This window comes from Heterodontus francisci, chromosome 16 (genome assembly GCF_036365525.1).
Source record: "Heterodontus francisci isolate sHetFra1 chromosome 16, sHetFra1.hap1, whole genome shotgun sequence".
Lineage (NCBI taxonomy): Eukaryota > Metazoa > Chordata > Chondrichthyes > Heterodontiformes > Heterodontidae > Heterodontus > Heterodontus francisci.
This window is the reverse complement of record NC_090386.1, coordinates 34672891-34692528: the sequence shown is the minus strand read 5'-3', so window position 1 is coordinate 34692528 and position 19638 is coordinate 34672891.

Genomic DNA, 19638 nt, shown 5'->3' with positions numbered 1-19638 from the left:
GGGACTACTTGAATAGCTCTTCCAAAGATCTGGCATGGCACAATAGGACAAATGGACTCCTGACATGCTGAATGATTCAATGATTCTATGTACACTGCAATATAATACATTTCAATGACTTGCTATATAAAGCTCTTTCTCAAGGGGTGTCTTACTGCTAATGTTCTAAAATTTAGCCTTCTTCTGTTCCTCCAGTTGCCCCAGGGACCATCACAATCAAGGACAAAGCAGTCTTGGTCCTGAAATTGGTTGCAAAGTCTGGCTGCTGGATAATGCGTAGCTCAGTGGTGGCCTACTTTGGAACAGGTGACCATCTAACCCTGCACTGGTTACAGCAAAAGGTTGAGTCGTAAGAGACCATGTGACAAATACCCTGTCCAGTATGAGGCCTTTGCCTCCTGCTTTTTTCCCAAACCTGGGAGGAATACACAGAGGGATGACCCAGATCAGTGGAATCCAAGGAAACATCCCTGGGGAATCCGGCAGAGCCAACCAATGGACGGCAGCTTTAGATAGCTGACTACAATTTCCTTTGTGACAAAAGAGCCAAACAGCAGTAAATTATACAGAAAAATACACAGGAGCTACTGGCATAAAGTCCAATGGAATCAGGTTATGTTCGAGCAAATTCCAAACATGCAGGAGGGGTTCTTCCTTGCACTGCCTGTTGAGGGGGCTGAACAACTGCAGCACTGCCCTGATGTTCCAGTGGCATTTTGGGCCTTGATCCTAATGAACTGAAAGTATCTGAGGTGCGTCATGAAGCAAACTGGGCAAAGAACAGGCCTCACTCAGGGCCTCATAATGCAGAGCTCCAACATCTCATCTATTACCAATCAGCAAACAATGTCTGCTGCCACATTTTCTGTTTACACTGTTAAACACAAACAACATTTAAAGTGTAGATAATGGTGGATTTGCTAGCAAATCTACGTGACATAATAGTGACACGATGATACTGAGGGTTTTGCCACTGGCAAGGCAACCTTGTTTCTGCAGTGCGTACTTGCTTGAAAAATAAGCAGAGCCGTCCTCATGAAGAAAATTCCTGGCAAATATTTCTTTGGTTGGAGGCGAAGAAAAAGGATTAGGAGAGTGATACGTCATGTTAATGCCAAGCGCAAGTGACACCATTATTATAGCTTTCATCTCATGGGTTGTAGAATGCAGCCCATTGTTTGAGTATATAGCATCAATGGGAAGAGCTGAATCGTGAACAATAACCCACTGACTCACACCGCTGGGGAAGTATTGCTCTGGTTGCTGCTACAAAGAGGGAAATTGATAAACGTGTTCAGGAAGATTTCCCGTAGTTGTAAACACTGGCCCAAATTTTCTCAAAGCAGCTCCCTTCCTCCACCATGACTTCACTGGAAGTGTGGCTGAAACCTGGGAGCAGCCCACAGGAACCTTTTAAATTAATGTATGTTTCGCTCAAAATACCATCAACCCTTTACATCTTCATCATACAAAGTAACCAGCGCCATCTTTCCCCATTGAGTGGGTTAACCAGCCCTGGGGCAGTTCTCTTTACAATGACACCTTTATGCAGTCAAATGTAACAATTTTAACAATTATGCTGTTGACAGGTGATAAAGAATCAGTCCCAGCAGTCTGCTGGAGGAACTGGAGTTTGACAGTGCCTGGACACTTTCCAGATTATAATATGGAGCTGCTACTTTGTGGACTGTACCTCAGATACAGAAGACCATGCACTGAATGTTTTCACCATCGCTTGACTTTCCTTTGGGACTGTACCATGGCCTCTTTAATACACACAGTGCATCAGTGTATTCTGCTGGTCCGCTGATGGATGTATTCCTTGCTGATGGTGCAGGATATTGATGTTCAGAGAATGCTTGGAGCACTGGATATTTTAAACTCCATCTGCTGCCAAGAAAAGAGGGAGAGACCACCAGCTATCCGTCTCAATCAGTATGTTGGAAGAGAAATGAGAAAAGACTTGCATTCATATAGCACCTTTCACAACCTCAGTATATCCTAAATTGTTTTAAAGTCAATGAAGTATTTTTAAAATGCAGGAAATGCAGCAGCCAATTTGGGCACAGCAAACTTCCACAAATATCAATGAAATAAAGAATCAGATTATCTCTTTAAGGTAAAAGCAAAATACTGCGGATGCTGGAAATCTGAAATAAAAACAAGAAACGCTGGAAATACTCAGCAGGTCTGGCAGCATCTGTGGAGAGAGAAGCAGAGTTAATGTTTCAGGTCAGTGACCCTTCTTCAGAACTGGCAAATATTAGAAATGTGAAAGATTTTAAGCAAGTAAAGTGGGGGTGGGGCAAGAGATAACAAAAGAGAAGGTATTGATAGGACAAGGTCACAGAATAGCTGATCAGAAGGTCATGGAGCAAAGGCAAACAATATGTTAATGGTGTAAGACAAAGCATTAGTATAGATAGGGTGTTAATGGACTGAAAACTGAACAGCCACAAACATGAAAAAAACAGTGGGTCGGCACAGGAGAAACAAACTGAACAAACTAAAATAAAATAAGCACAAAAAAGAAAAGAAAAAAGAAAAAATAACTAAAAATAAAAGTAAAATGGGGGACCCGTCATGCTCTGAAATTATTGAACTCAATGTTCAGTCCGGCAGGCTGTAGTGTGCCTAATCGGTAAATGAGGTGCTGTTCTTTGAGCTTGTGTTGATGTTCACTGGAACACTGCAGCAATCCCAGGACAGAGATGTGAGCATGAGAGCAGGGGGGTGGGGGTGTTGAAATGACGAGCAACCGGAAGCTTGGGGTCATGCTTTCGGACTGAGCGGAGGTGTTCCGCAAAGCTGTCACCCAGTCTGCGTTTGGTGTCCCCAATGTAGAGGAGACCACATTGTGAGCAGCGAATACAGTATACTACATTGAAAGAAGCATAAGTAAATTGCTGCTTCACCTGAAAGGAGTGTTAGGGGCTTTGGATAGTGAGGAGAGAGGAGGTAAATGGGCAGGTATTACACCTCCTGCGATTGCAGAAGAAGATGCCATGGGAAGGGGACGAGGTGGTGGGGGTAATGGAGGAGTGGACCACGGTGTCGCGGAGGTGACAATCCCTTCGGAATGCTGACAGGGGAAGGGAGGGGATGATGCCTTTGGTAGTGGCATCACGCTGGTGTGGCGGAAATGGCAGAGGATGATCCTTTGGAAGTGGATGCTGGTGGGGTGGAAAGTGAGGACAAGGGGAACCCTGTTGTGTTCTGAGAGGGAGGGGAAGGGGTGAGGGTAGAGGTGCGGGAAATGGGCCGGACACGGTTGAGGGCCCTGTCAACCACAGTAGGGGGGGGAATCCTCGGTTAAGGAAAAAGGAAGACATATCAGAAGCGCTGTTATGGAAGGTAGCATCATCAGAGCAGATGTGTCGGAGACGGAGAAACTGGGAGAATGGAATGGAATCCTTACAGGAGGCAGGGTGTGAAGAAGTGTAGTCGAGGTAGCTGTGGGAGTCGGTGGGCTTATAATGAATATTAGCAGAGATGGAGACAGAGAATTCGAGGAAGGGAAGGGAAGTGTCGGAGATGGACCGGACCATGTAAAGGTGAGAGAAGGGTGGAAATTAGAAGCAAAGTTGATAACGTTTTCCAGTTCGTGGCGGGAGCAGGAAACGGCACCGATACAGTCATCAATATACCAGAAAAAGAGTTGGAGGGGGCCTGAATAGGACTGGAACAAGGAATGTTTGACATATCCCACAAAAAGACAGGCATAACTAAGACCCGGGGGGGTACCCATAGCAACACTTTTTACTTGAAGAAAGTGAGTGGAATTGAAGGAGAAGTTGTTCAATGTGAGAACAAGTTCAGCCAGGCGGAGGAGCGTGGTGATGGATGGGGACTGGTTGGGCCTCTGCTGAAGGAAGAAGTGGAGAGCCCTCAAACGGGGATGGAGGTGTAGAGAGATTGGACATCCATAGTGAAGAGGAGGCGGTTGAGGCCAGGAAACTGGAAATTGTCAAAATGATGTAGGGCATCAGAAGAGTCACGGATGTAGATGGGAAGAGACTGGACCAGCAGAGAAAAGATAGAGTCAAGATAGGAAGAAATAAGTTCAGTGGGGCAGGAACAGGCTGAAATAATGGGTCTGCCGGGACAGTGTTTGTGGATTTTAGGAAGGAGGTAGAAGCGGGCTGTCTGGGGTTGTGGGACTATGAAGTTGGAAGCTGTAGAGGGAAGATCTTCAGAGGAGATGAGGTCAGTGACAGTCCTTTGGACGGTGGCTTGATGTTCGGTGGTGGGGTCCTGGTCCAGAGGGAGGTAGGAAGAAGTGTCTGAGTGTTGGCGTTGAGCCTCTACAAGGTAGAGGTTGGTACACCAGACAACAACAGCACCAACCCTGTCTGCAGGTTTGATGACAATCTCTTTAAGGTGTTGGATGAGGGGTAAATATTGGCCAGATCACTGGGAGAACTCCCTGCTCTTTGAATAATTGCCATCGATGTTTTTACCCTTTGTAATATTTCCAAATTAAATTTATAACCCAACACATTTATTACACAAATTATCAGCTGTTTTATGCAACAAAAAAATCTTTAAAAATTGGGCAAACTGTCCTTTATTTAATACCAAAGCAAAGTACTGTGGATGCTGGAAATCTGAAGTAAGAACAGAAAAAGCTGGAAATACTCAACCAGTCATACAGCATCTGTGGAGAAAGAAACAGAGTTAATGTGTCAGATCGATGACATTTCATGTAAACACCTGATGAAAGGTCATTGACCTGAAGCTCTGGGCTGGAGTTTCCCTGTGGGCTTCTGACCCTGCCGTCAGGCTGAAATATGGGTCAAAAGCCCACAATGTGTGGGAAACTGTCACTCATTGTAATTTTCCCCAGAGCAACCAATTAATAGCCAAAGAGCAGGCTTGCTGTCCAATTAAGGATGGTAGGTGGGCTCTTGAAGCTGGAGGGCCAATCAGAAGCTTTCCAGTTTGAAAGGAGCAGCAGCCTGCAATGGAGGGTAAGTAAGGGAGAGGGCGCTTCAAAATAGAGGTGCCCTCTCTCCAATGTTTTTAAAATTTAAGCTAAAAAATGGCTTTTGCAGCTGGGTCACTACTGCTGGTGGGGGGTTGGGGATTGAGGATCCCCTCTACAGGGCAGCTTGTGGCTGATGCTACACCCAGGCAGACAGGGAGGGCCTCTGGATCTGCCTGGAGCGTTGGCCCCTCTGGTCTGCTGCTTGGAGACTGCCTGCGGGAACCTGGAGGCCAACTGGGTCGCCCTGCCATCGTCACCATTCCACCTCTGCAAACATGGCCTGGTGGCAGGATGGAGCCAAGGAACGGGTATGCCAACTAGCACCGGTATTTTCATCTTTCCCCTCAGTTTCTGCTCCTGGCTCCAGCGAACTTTAAGAATAAATCTTTCTGTTTCTTTCTCTACAGATGCTTGATGACCTGTTAAGCATTTCCAGCATTTTCTGTTTTTATTTATGCCCTTTATTTATTTCCAACCTGTCTTGATAAGCTGGCAGTGATGTGTTTGGGCAGTTTCAACCCAGTTGAGAGTAGCAGTGAGCACATATGATGCAACCACTCATAATTCAGGATGAACTGATGGACCCATAAGAGACAGTGGAAAGATGGTTGGTGCTGGAAGTGCAAAATTCAAGTGAATGTTGGACTCAAGCTGGGAGCTCCTTGGTCATTTTTTCCACTTGCTTCCTTTTCTCAGACTGTTTTGCTCCACTCGAACTGAACTGCAACCAATGTCCGATGCCAGTACCAGGTGTTTGGTGTCCAAATTGTGACACCAATCTTCTAATTGACATTAATATGCAGCTTGCTATTGTTGTTATTGCTGAGGGAGTGCTGCACTGTCTGAGGTGCCCTCTTTCAGAGGCAATGTTAAACCAAAGCCCCCTCTGCCCTCCCAGCTGGATGTCAAAGATGCTATCGCAATATTTTGAAGAAGAACAGTGCAGCTGTCCACAGTGTCCTGACCAATATTTATCCTTCAACCAAAACCTAAAACAAACAGATTATCTGGTCATTATCACATCGCTGTTTGTGGGAGCTTGCTGTGTGGAAATTGGCTAGCACATTTCTTACATTACAACAGCCGCTGCACTTCGAAGGTGCTTCTTTCTTTCTTGTTAATCCCACACATTTCTTCTGCTTCTGAAGTGGCATGTATGGAGATTTAAATAACCCCATCGATTGCAGCTCCTTAATCAACTGGTTTTGTAGAAGTTCTGATTCCAACTCAGTAATTAAATTTGCAAGGCATGAAATATAGATGGATTAATGACATAAAAATCAATTGGGATTAGAAGATTTATGCCAGGTAAAACAAATATGATTTAGAACATCAGGGTATTGGTTATCTATTGGTTAGCATTTAGCTACCACTTAATATCTAGCTATCTCACCAACTGGATAAACATAGGTAAATCAGTGAGAGTGGGGAGTTTTACAATCCGGAAAATCAAGTGGAACATTTGCCTGAATGTTCAGTACATATCACTACAGGCGAAGCTCACTGTGATAGCATGAACAGAGAAATAACCCTCGGGATGTTAAGTGTCAGCCTTTATCAAACAGCACATGACAGTTCAGAGACTGAGAACAATGAACGGCTATTTAACTAATACACAATTTTTCTAAACAAAAGCCACCAATTTACCCATATTTTATACAATTCTTTTACAAAGTTCATGATAATGAGATTGAAGGTAAAAAGCTCCAGATGCTGGAAATCTGAAATATAAACAGAAAATGCTGGAAATACTCAGCAGGGTCACAGACCTGAAACATCAGGCTGAATCTTAACTCCCAATGGGTGAATTGGAGTCATACAAAAGGTTAAAATACAAAAAATTGGAAATCGGAACCCTAACCTGCCGACTTCTATTTTTAACAGGGCTGAGATGAGGGATGGGCAACCAAACCGCTCGTAGGAGGCAGGTTGGTTATTTAAATATTTTACTGCGGCTGTGTACTTTCATTTAACAGTTGCTCTGTTCTTAACTCATGTCGGCTGTGTTTCCCAGGCCTCGGAAAACCCACTGGATAAGAGGAAGCAAAGAGGGCTGAATCCATGAGGTAAGGGCATTTACAGCATTGCTTATGGGTCAGGAGGAACTCCAGGCCCAACAAGCTTGCCCAGTAAAACACCTCCGACCATCATCTGTTCCCCGACTACAATCTTTCCCCTGTCCCATGATTGGACTCCAGCCTGCAATCAGACTGCTCTGCAATCGAGCCCACTACCCTCCCACCCCCACCCTCACTAGACCTAACGGTTCAGAGCCCAGCTCGGCTGTGACCTTGTGCTGTATGATTTTTCACACTATAGGCTTCTAGCCTGTAAATCAGGTTGGCTGCGGGAAGGAAACTTACGGAAGAAAAATTAAAGACTTCCTGCAGTTGAAAACTACAGGACATTTGGAAAACCTCGAAGTATGGAATGATTTCCCAACTCAAAAATAGCACTCCCGTACGGGATGAGCCTCCAAGCTAAAATTCAGGCCATTAATTCTGTTTCTCGCTCTGCAGATGATGCCTGATCTGCTGGGCATTTTGAGCATTTTCTGTTTTAATCATGAGATTGAAGTATTTCCAAGACCATGGCCAGGTTTGTCACAGAATCCACATTCTCATGCCACAGATCTGAGTTTGGGTTGCTGGCTACAGAGACTGGCTTGAATCTGCCACTGAACTCTCATGGAAATTTTATGAGGCCTGCAAGAGCAGTCTCCGTGGCGGGTGGGTGACTTAAATGGCCATGAGTTGATATTTCATTTCCTGATGGCGGGATTTGTTTTGTAATTAAGTCAGCGGCGTGTTTGCAGCAGTCTAGGGTTCACCCCATACTGTGGCGGGTTGCAGCTTTCTATGTATTTGCACAACATGAATACCTACCTGCCAGATTAAGTTAGTGGCGAACGGGAATCTCATGGCACCTGGTTCACGTTCATTTAAAGGTGGCATGCATTAATCAGCTTTGTGCAGTTGTGTCTGAGATCAGTGGTTTTGTTTCTTAAACTCTTCGGCACAAGGAAGGCTAACATTGGAATGGATATTTGGCACCAGGCTCGGGACCAGCATGGGCGATTCATCAGCAGGCAGGGAAGACATGCTGGGGGGAAGACACAGGTTGGGCTCTCTGGTGGCTGGAGGAGCAGGGGAGGGGAGCTGAGGAGGACACAGGGTGGGGGCTTGGGTGGCTGGAGAAGCAGGAGAGGGAGTGTTGTTGTGTCCAGTGTGTGTCCTAGGTGTTGTTGTTGCTGCATTTAGCTGGGGGCTGGGGAGTTGTTTTGCAAAGAAGAGTACAGTGATGGTCATGACGGGCTTAAAGGGAGGGGTATGCCGGTCCACGTCAGGATACTTTGGGGAAAACTCAGGGTATTGGCTGGGGGAGGGTATGGTCACAGTCACAGGGGGCAGTTGGATTTGAGACTAAGGGACAGGTATTCAATGTGGATCGGAACAGGACTCTACAATAATTTGTAGTTCGATTTATGAAAGATCAAGGATTAGAGTAGGCATAAAAACAAGAAATGCTGGAATTACTCAGCAGTTCTGGGAGCATCTGTGGAGAGAGAAGCAGAGTTAACATTTCAGGTCAGTGACCCTTCTTCAGAACGGGTAAATATTAAAAATGTGAAAGGTTATAAGCAAGTAAAGTGGGGGTGGGGCAAGAGATAACAAAGGAGAAGGTCACAGCAGGTCTCATGCTCACATCTCTGTCCTGGGCTTGCTGCAGTGTTCCAGCGAACATCAACGCAGGCTCGAGGAACAACATCTCATTTACCGATTAGGCACACTACAGTCTGCTGGACTGAACATTGAGTTCAATAATTTCAGAGCATGACTGGTCCCCCCCCATTTTACTGTAAGTTTTAGTTATTTTTTTCTTTTTTCTTTTTTTTGTGTTTATTTTATTTTATTTCATCTGAGTTTGTTCAGATTGCTTACCTACTTTTTTTCATTTTTTTTTTCATGTTTGTACTTGCGGCTGTTCAATTTTCAGTCCGTTAACACCCTGTCTGTACTAATGCTTTATCTTTCAACACACCATATTTGCCTTTGCTCCACGACCTTCTGGTCAGCTATTCTGTGACCTTGTCCTATCTACACCTTCTCCTTTGTTATCTCTTGCCCCGTCCCCGCTTTACTTGCTTATAACCTTTCACATTTTTAATATTTACCCGTTCTGAAGAAGGGTCACTGACCTGAAATGTTAACTCTGCTTCTCTCTCCACAGATGCTGCCAGACCTGCTGAGTAATTCCAATATTTCTTGTTTTTATTTCAGATTCCCAGCATCCACAGTATTTTGCTTTTATTTTAGAGTAGGCATATCTATGGTCATGGGTGTAGGAACAGGGGGCAAGCGATGGCATGTATAAGTTTCTAGTTATGTGATCCAAGTTATGGGAGGTTCAAGGGTCAAAGAAGGAATGTGTAAGGTAACATTGGGTGGATCAAGGATGATGTGTGCAGGCTAAAGGAGGTTGGAAAGGGGGAAACTCGCCTCTATTTTCGCACACACTATTTTGCCAAATGAAACTGTAAACCACGTGGCCATACAAACATTTCAAATCGGTTGGAAGGAGACCAACGATGGATGGGTGGATTTCAGGCTGTGTGCAATGTGAATTGCTGACAAGCTATCTACTCATCATTTAAATGTAGGAGCTGCATGGCAAAATGCGGGTGAATTTTGATGCTGGTTTTATTTTAACAGTTGCAAAGCTGCAAAGACATGGGTCTCACATACCCAATTTTTCTCCTATCATGGGAAGAAGAGCAGAAGTTGCGACTGAGGAGGGCTCTTGCCGCTCAGCAGATGATGCTGTAACGACAGCAGCAGGCAACACAAGAGGATGAGGCTGCTCAGAATGATGCCATTCAGGGAAGACATTTTAGAAGACTGACGCTGGCATGACAGCGCATGCTCAGGACAAGGACAAACTACCTTCAGATGTCCAAGAGTCAATGCCAGAGATGCCTGAGGATGTCATGTGAGCTGATCACTGAAATTTGTGCAATCATTCAGCATGACCTGCAACCGTGTGGTTTTGTTGCCCTCAAGGTAACTGCTGCACTCAATTTCTTTATTAGCGTGCTTTCCAGGGCTCAGGAGCTGACATATGTGCCATCTCACAGGCTGCTACACATAGTTGCTTCAAAGAGGTTACCAATACCCTATTCTGTCATGCCAATGATTTAATCTATTTCCCAGTAGATGAGGACTGCCAGGCATCAAAGTCAGAAGCCTTTAACACCATTGCTAGTTTCCCTAGAGTGCAAAATAAACCTGCATTCATGTGGCCATTACAGCTCCCTGGCACCTGTCAGCTGTATTTGTGCAACGCAAAGGATTTCACTTTTTGAACGTTCAACTGGTTTGCGACCATATATGAAAAATCATGCAGGTCTGTGCTCGCTTCCGAGGGAGTTGTCACGACTCATACATTTTGACTGACTCTCAGCTACCAGGAATTTTTGAAGCACCAGTCCAAGTTGACGGCTTGGTCCTGGGTGATAAGGTCTACTCCCTTTGGACATGGTTTATGACACCAGTGTGGCATCCCCAAAGTGCAACTGAAGAGTGATACAATGCAGCTCACTCATCCACCAGACCCTTCATCAAACACATCATTGGCTTGCTGAAAATGCACTTCCGCTGCTTTGACCAATTTGGAGGGGCTCTTCAGTATGTGCCACAGAGGGTCTCTTGAATAATCATTATCTGCTGTGTACTGCACAACCTGGCAATGTAACACAGACATATTTTGCATGTGGAGTAACAGGAGGAGCGACAGTCCTTCTCAGATAAGAATTAATATAACGAGCCTGAGGAGGAGGACAATATTGTGATGGAGAATTTTATGGATTTTTGGGCCATGGAAAGATGTGCAAGAGACATCAAAGAGAACCTTATCTTTGGATGTTTCTGCAAAGAGTGATGCACTTACCTAATTAAAGCTCAAAAGCATGAAAATTCAACTTCGCAGAATGTTCAAATACCCCTGTCACCTGCTTCATCACTCTAATGTAGAAGCACATCAACAATGCACCTGCAGTGCAGATGAACTTAATGCTATTCTGTTATGAACTTGTTATAAACTACCTGTGTCTTCATGGTAATAGTGTCTGACATCCAAGCATGACATCCGTGTCATGCTCCTCTTGCTCAATGTGGGAGCTCAGGGACATGGCTGATGTCCCTGACTCCTTCACGTGCAGGAAGTGTGTCCAACTGCAGCTCTTGTTAGACCGCATGACGGCTGTCGAGCTGCGGATGGACTCACTTTGGAGCATGCGCGATGCTGAGGAGGTCGTGGATAGCACGTTTAGTGAATTGGTCACACCGCAGATTAGGATTGCTGAGGGAGAAAGGGAATGGGTGACCAAAAGGCAGAGAAAGAGCAGGAAGGCAGCGCAGGAGTCCCCTGCGGTCATCTCCCTCCAAAACAAGTATACCGTTTTGGATACTGTTGAGGGAGATGGCTCAACAGGGGAAGGCAGCAGTAGCCAGGTCCATGGCACCGTGGCTGGCTCTGCTGTTCAGAAGGGCGGGAAAAAGAGTGGAAGGGCTATAGGCGTAGGGGATTCGATTGTAAGGGGAGTAGATAGGCGGTTCTGTGGTCGAAAACGAGACTCCCGAATGGTATGTTGCCTCCCAGGTGCACGGGTCAGGGATGTCTCAGATCGGCTGCAGAACATTCTAAAGGGGGAGGGTGAACAGCCAGTTGTCATTGTGCACATAGGCACCAATGATATAGGTAAAAAACGGGATGAGGTCCTACAAGCAGAATTTAGGGAGTTAGGAGCCAAGTTAAAAAGCAGGACCTCAGAGGTAGTAATCTCAGGATTGCTACCAGTGCCACGTGATAGTCAGAGTAAAAATGAAAGAATAGTCAGGATGAATGCGTGGCTTGAGAGATGGTGCAGGAAGGAGGGGTTCAGATTTTTGGGACATTGGGACCGGTTCTGGGGGAGGTGGGACTATTACAAATTGGACGGTCTACACCTGGGCCGGACTGGAACCAATGTCCTTGGGGGTGCTTTTGCTAACGCTGTTGGGGAGGGTTTAAACTAATGTGGCAGGGGGATGGGAACCAATTGAGGTCAGTTGACAGTAAGGAGGTAGTAACAAAAGCCTGTAAGGAACTAGATAATGAAGTCAGTGTGACTAAGGGGAAGAGCAGGCAGGGAGCAGATGATAAATATAAAGGGACTGGTGGTCTGAGGTGCATTTGTTTTAATGCAAGAAGTGTAGTAGGTAAGGCAGATGAACTTAGGGCTTAGATTAGTACCTGGGAGTATGATGTTATTGCTATTACTGAGACTTGGTTGAGGGAAGGGCATGATTGGCAACTAAATATCCCAGGATATCGATGCTTCAGGCGGGATAGAGAGGGAGGTAAAAGGGGTGGAGGAGTTGCATTACTGGTCAAAGAGGATATCACAGCTGTGCTGAAGGAGAGCACTATGGAGGACTCGAGCAGTGAGGCAATATGGACAGAACTCAGAAATAGGAAGGGTGCGGTAACAATGTTGGGGCTGTACTACAGGCCTCCCAACAGCGAGCGTGAGATAGAGGTACAAATATGTAAACAGATTATGGAAAGATGTAGGAGCAACAGGGTGGTGGTGATAGGAGATTTTAATTTTCCCAACATTGACTGGGATTCACTTCGTGTTAGAGGTCTAGATGGAGCAGAATTTGTAAGGAGCATCCAGGAGGGTTTTCTAGAGCAGTATGTAAATAGTCCAACTCGGGAACGGGCCATACTGGACCTGGTGTTGGGGAATGAGCCCGGCCAGGTGGTTGAAGTTTCAGTAAGGGACTACTTTGGGAATAGTGATCACAATTCCGTAAGCTTTAAAATACTCATGGACAAAGACGAGAGTGGTCCTAAAGGAAGAGTGCTAAATTGGGGGAAGGCCAACTATACCAAAATTCGGCAGGAGCTGGGGAATGTAGATTGGGAGCAGCTGTTTGAAGGTAAATCCACATGTGATATGTGGGAGGCTTTTAAAGAGAGGTTGATTAGCGTGCAGGAGAGACATGTTCCTGTGAAAATGAGGGATAGAAATGGCAAGATTAGGGAACCATGGATGACAGGTGAAATTATGAGACTAGCTAAGAGGAAAAAGGAAGCATACATAAGGTCTAGGCGGCTGATGAAAGACAAAGCTTTGAAAGAATATCGGGAATGTAGGACCAATCTGAAACGAGGAATTAAGAGGGCTAAAAGGGGTCATGAAATATCTTTAGCAAACAGGGTTAAAGAAAATCCCAAAGCCTTTTATTCATATATAAGGAGAAAGAGGGTAACTAGAGAAAGGATTGGCCCACTAAAGGACAAAGGAGGAATGTTATGCTTGGACTCAGAGAAAATGGGTGAGATTCTAAACGAGTACTTTGCATCGGTATTCACCGAGGAGAGGGACATGACGGATGTTGAGGTTAGGAACAGATGTTTGATTACTCTAGGTCAAGTCGGCATAAGGAGGGAGGAAGTGTTGGGTATTCTAAAGGGCATTAAGGTGGACAAGTCCCCAGGTCCGGATGGGATCTATCCCAGGTTGCTGAGGGAAGCGAGAGAGGAAATAGCTGGGGCCTTAACAGATATCTTTGCAGCATCCTTAAACATGGGTGAGGTCCCGGAGGACTGGAGAATTGCTAATGTTGTCCCCTTGTTTAAGAAGGGTAGCAGGGATAATCCAGGTAATTATAGACCGGTGAGCCTGACGTCAGTGGTAGGGAAGCTGCTGGAGAAGATACTGAGGGATAGGATCTATTCCCATTTGGAAGAAAATGGGCTTATCAGTGATAGGCAACATGGTTTTGTGCAGGGAAGGTCATGTCTTACCAACTTAATAGAATTCTTTGAGGAAGTGACAAAGTTGATTGATGAGGGAAGGGCTGTCGATGTCATATACATGGACTTCAGTAAGGCGTTTGATAAGGTTCCCCATGGCAGGCTGATGGAGAAAGTGAAGGCGCTTGGGGTCCAAGGTGTACTTGCTAGATGGATAAAGAACTGGCTGGGCAACAGGAGACAGAGAGTAGCAGTAGAAGGGAGTTTCTCAAAATGGAGACGTGTGACCAGTGGTGTTCCACAGGGATCCGTGCTGGGACCACTGTTGTTTGTGATATACATTAATGATTTGGAGGAAAGTATAGGTGGACTGATTAGCAAGTTTGCAGACGACACTAAGATTGGTGGAGTAGCAGATAGTGAAGGGGACTGTCAGAGAATACAGCAGAATATAGATAGATTGGAGAGTTGGGCAGAGAAATGGCAGATGGAGTTCAATCAGGGCAAATGCGAGGTGATGCATTTTGGAAGATCCAATTCAAGAGTGAACTATACAGTAAATGGAAAAGTCCTGGGGAAAATTGATGTCCAGAGAGATTTGGGTGTTCAGGTCCACTGTTCCCTGAAGGTGGCAACGCAGGTCAATAGAGTGGTCAAGAAGGCATACGGCATGCTTTCCTTCATCGGACGGGGTATTGAGTACAAGAGTTGGCAGGTCATGTTACAGTTGTATAGGACTTTGGTTCGGCCACATTTGGAATACTGCGTACAGTTCTGGTCGCCACATTATCAAAAGGATGTGGATGCTTTGGAGAGGGTGCAGAGGAGGTTCACCAGGATGTTGCCTGGTATGGAGGGCGCTAGCTATGAAGAGAGGTTGAGTAGATTAGGATTATTTTCATTAGAAAGACGGAGGTTGAGGGGGGACCTGATTGAGGTGTACAAAATCATGAGAGGTATAGACAGGGTGGATAGCAAGAGGCTTTTTCCCAGAGTGGGGGATTCAATTACTAGAGGACACGAGTTCAAAGTGAAAGGGGAAAAGTTTAGGGGGGATATGCGTGGAAAGTTCTTTACGCAGAGGGTGGTGGGTGCCTGGAACGCGTTGCCAGCGGAGGTGGTAGATGCGGGCACGATGGTGTCTTTTAAGATGTATCTAGACAGATACATGACTGGGCAGGAAGAAAAGAGATACAGAACCTTAGAAAATAGGCAACATGTTTAGAGAGAGGATCTGGATCGGCGCAGGCTTGGAGGGCCGAAGGGCCTGTTCCTGTGCTGTAATTATCTTTGTTCTTTGTTCTTTGTTCATTTCCCCTGGAACATAAGATGCTGCACCATTACAGCATTTTGATTAGACCAGCACATCAAGACCGATCTGGGTTGTCATGGAGCTGCAGATGCTACTCTATGGGGCTTGTAAGAGAGAGCCTACAGAACTTGCATTGAAAGGCATGTTGCGAAGGAATACTGCAAAAATCCTCATGAAACAAGCAACTGTCATTGAAGACTGAAGAACAAGCGTTAACTATAGCAACACAATGGTATTTCTCTAAAATCCTTTGAAAACATCAATGTCTGCCAGTCATAAGGCAACCATTATCATTATTTTATTCAGATCGCTCACCTAAAATGATCAACGAGAATGCATGAAAAAGTAAATCAAATAAATGTATCGCAAACTAATATACTTTGTTTTTATATTATCAGAACTACCCATGCCACCTTTACTTTCATTTTCCTGCCACTACATCTAGGTGCTACCCTGACATTAGCAGCTGAGGTGGAGGAAGTCTGCTCAGTGTGCTGCCCCGTTGGCCTGGATGACTGTAGCGGGTATCATCTGAAGGTATGGGGCCTTGAAGGCTCCATCCTAATGGGGATCTCCAGCACTGGTACAGGGGCATCCACTTTGGCCTCGCCTGCTGGAGATAAGGGGGTCAGTGTAATTGTGGGGGGGAGGGGAGAATGAGACGCCACTTACCCTGGGAATGTCCTGAGAGGAAGGCCCCGGGGCAGCTGGCACACGCTCATCCTTTGGGTGCACGATGGCACTTGCCTATCTCCCTGAGGGGAAGGGGCACCGGGAGGGAGGACCTGGTTCCTTGTGTCCCACTCGCTTATACTGTGCTGCATAGAGCCCATGACTACAGCGATGGAGTGCAGGTCAGATCACATATGGGTTGAATGCTCAACCAGACCCGCGACGGAGCTTGCCAAAGTACCCTTGAGGAAGCCAAATGCTTACATGCCTGGGACATGGCAGATGTCATGGCTTGCATGGACTCCTCCAGGGCACGCGCAAAGCCACGCATGACCTCAGGCATCTCCGACATACTTTCCCCATGATTTTTCTGCATTTCCAGCAGACTTCTTGTAACCTCAAAAACAGGATCATCATCAGTGTGAGGCTGAGCAAGGGTCTGGTGCCCAGCAGTCCTCCAATTGTCAGGTGACCTGGCACATGCTTCCTCAGCTGCTTGGACATGTCTGTGTCGTGCTCACCAGATTGTGACCCAGATTCTAATCTGAAATGCCCCGTGGACTATGTGGATGTATCTGCGCTGGCAGAGGTGGAAGAAAAGGCAGGTGACAGTGCATCCTCCGGGACATTGGCTTGTTCCTCGCGGCATGCAGCTGGTCAACTGCAGGCACCTAAGTGGTAAAACAAACAGCGACACAATAAGTATCATTATCTCATGAGGTCAAGACTTTAACGTACGTTCTTCCTGTGTTCACATTTGATTGCAATAGTAAATTTAACAATTCACCTTACCCCTTCATGATCTTGCCTTGCCATCAGCAATTGTTCAACGTCCTTGCTCTCCAGCCAACTCTGCAGCCATCAGTATTCTTAAGTCGGGTACTCCTCCACCCATTTTGGTCCGCTCACATTGATTTTAGGACTTTTTATCCTGAAGGAGAAGGTGCTGATTTAATGACATGCCAAATGATGCCTCAGAAGCATTGTCCACATGCATCGACATCACTCATTCTGACTGTCATTCGCACAGTGCATCGAAGTGCAAACATATGCTTACAAATTCTGCACAATCAGGTGGCATTGGGTACCAAGGCTGATCACGCATTCGAACACATGCCATAACTGCCCACTATCATAAACACACTCTTACAGAGCCATGGAGCAAAACATTTGTAGAGCTTTGGCAACATCGCTTACCCTCGCAGATCTGAGCAAGTCATTGACACATTTCCGGCACTATACCCAGGTTCTACGTGTGACCCCATGATTCGATACCTCTTCCGCCACCTCCAGCTGGGCTGCCTCAGCCAGGTGGGAGGGTTTTTTGAGTCTGTCCCTTGGGAAGAAGACCTTTCCCTGACAGCCTGGAGAAGAGCCTTCAGGGAGGCATCACTGAACCGTGGGGCAGGACGCTGCCTGCTGACTCCCATGGCGGTGCTGGTGTGGGTGGTGACTGTGACAGGAGTCAAATATAAAGAGGAGTTGATGCTGTGGGAGAAAAGATTGTAAGAGATGAAGGAGTGAAAAAAATTGGTTTAAGCAAGATGCAAAATGGTGTCCCAGGTGAGATGAATGTCCAGGAAGGCTGCTGAAGCTCCAGGTTTGCACTGTGGAATGATTTATAGCCGTGGCATTAACGGTGCTTTGCAGATTAGCAGTGGGTTCTACCAATTAATGTCCGACCCGCCGCATGATTGCATGTGTCTACTCTGCCTGACCCCACCACTTAAATTTACATACATGATTGCATGGGAAACAGCAAAAAGGGCAGAAGCAGAATGCCACCAACTTCGCGTTCTGCCTTTGGAGATGCATAAAGTACCGCCCAAGAGTACACCTTGAAATGGGCCTGCCTGATTTGAAGTCCATGGAACTGAATATTGGTCAGGATGTGCAACGGATGGCTGATATGATAACTTGCTCTTTACCCATTCACCTAAAGTAAATTTCCATCCCATTGTGTCTACGCGAAAGCCTGGACTTGCAAATTTCTGTTAATATGGTGTCTTTTGCTCAGACTGTGCATTTATTTTGTCCACACATGGAGTATCTCCCAGCTTTCTACTGTGGTATTTTTGGCTGCTTACCAGAAAGCAGCAGACTCTAATAAAGATTACTGTAGAAAAGGGCTCATAGATAATAAATCTGTCTCATGCTGTTAAATGTATGAAGAGTTAAATATGATGATAGTTAAACATGAATACCTATCAAGTGACGGATGCTTTGCAGGCAGGTTGCATCTATTTGAAAGGAATCAATGCATCTTGTATATTGTGGTTTAATGAAACTTGGCCCTAAATATTACAGAAATTTCTGAGCAAATAGATCTAAATTTTATTCAATGTGATTGCCCTGTCTATTTTCCTTTGAAAACCAGCTGAGGTTGATGGCTTGTTGTAGGTTTTTTTGAGATATTTGCAATGAAGTGAACATCATTTCATTGAGTTTGCCTGGTGGTATTGAGGTGCAACAAGATTCCCAATTAACCTGATGGCAGTGTTCAGTCGGAATACAGTGCTGTCTGCTAAACAGTGTGTGAATTTTCAAAAGGCTTCAGAAATAACTCCGTCGCAAGTCACAGTTATTGTTATGGTCACCCTTGGTTAAAGAATGTTCTAGAGGTTACCACAGACAATGAAGTGCGTGCTGTCTGATAGATTCAGTAGTTTATATAAATAGTCTAGCTATCAAGGAGCTGAAGAGGAGATGAAATAAATGGATGCAGATGCTTAAATGTCACCAGACATAGAAAATGGTGCTTCCAGACAGAGGGAAACAGGCAGTATCAGAAGAATGCCTTGTAAAAGAAATGCAATGGAGAATGTAACAGAACAAAAATATTAATCAAGTCTTCCAGCTTTATGTCAACAGTCTCACTGCAGTCCTTTTCTCCCTTTTTGAAATCAAAATAAAGAAAAACTTGTATTTATCAAAGAATTGCTACAGCACAGAAGGCGGCTATTTGGCCCGTCATGTTTGCGCTGGCTCTCCAAAGGAGCAATTTACCTAGTGCTCCTCCCCTGCCTTCACCCCAAAGTCCTGGACATTCTTCCTTTTCAGATAACAATCCGATTCCCTCTTGAATGCTTTGATTCAACCAGCTTCCATTACACTCTCAGGCAGTCCATTCCAGATCCTAATCATTCTCTGGGTGAAAATGTTTTTCCTCAAGTCACCATTGCTTCTTTTGCCAATTACCTTAAATCTGTGTCCTCTGGTTCTCGATCCTTCCACCAATGGGAAAGGTTTTCCCTATGTAATCTGTCCAGACCCCTCATGATTTTGAATACCTCTATCAAATCGCCTCACAATCTTCTCAAAGGAAAACAGTCCCAATTTCTCCAATCTATCCATGTAACTGAAGTTCCTCATCCGTGGAACCATTCTCTTGAATCTTTTCTGCACTCTCTCCAGTGCCTTCACATCTTTCCTAAAGTGTAGTGCCCAGACCTGGACACAGTACCCCAGTTGAGGCCAAACCGGTGTTCTATATACTTTTAACATAATCTCCTTGCTCTTGTACTCTATGCAGGTAATAATAAAGCCCAGGATACTGTCTGCTTTATTAACCGTGCTGTCAACCTGTCCTGCCACCTTCAATGATTTATGCACATATACACCTAGGTGCCTCTGCTCCTGCACCCCTCTGCATTAGATTTCATCTGTCTATTTCACCACTCTGTCTAATCCTTTTGAAGTTCTACACGATCCTTCTCACAGTTCACAATGCTTCCAAGTTTCTTATCATTTGCAAATTTTTAAATTGTGCCCTGAGGTCTAGATAGTTAATATCTAGCAGGAAGATCAAGGGTCCTAAAACTGACCCCTGTGGAACTCCACTACAAACCTTCCTCCAGTATGAAAA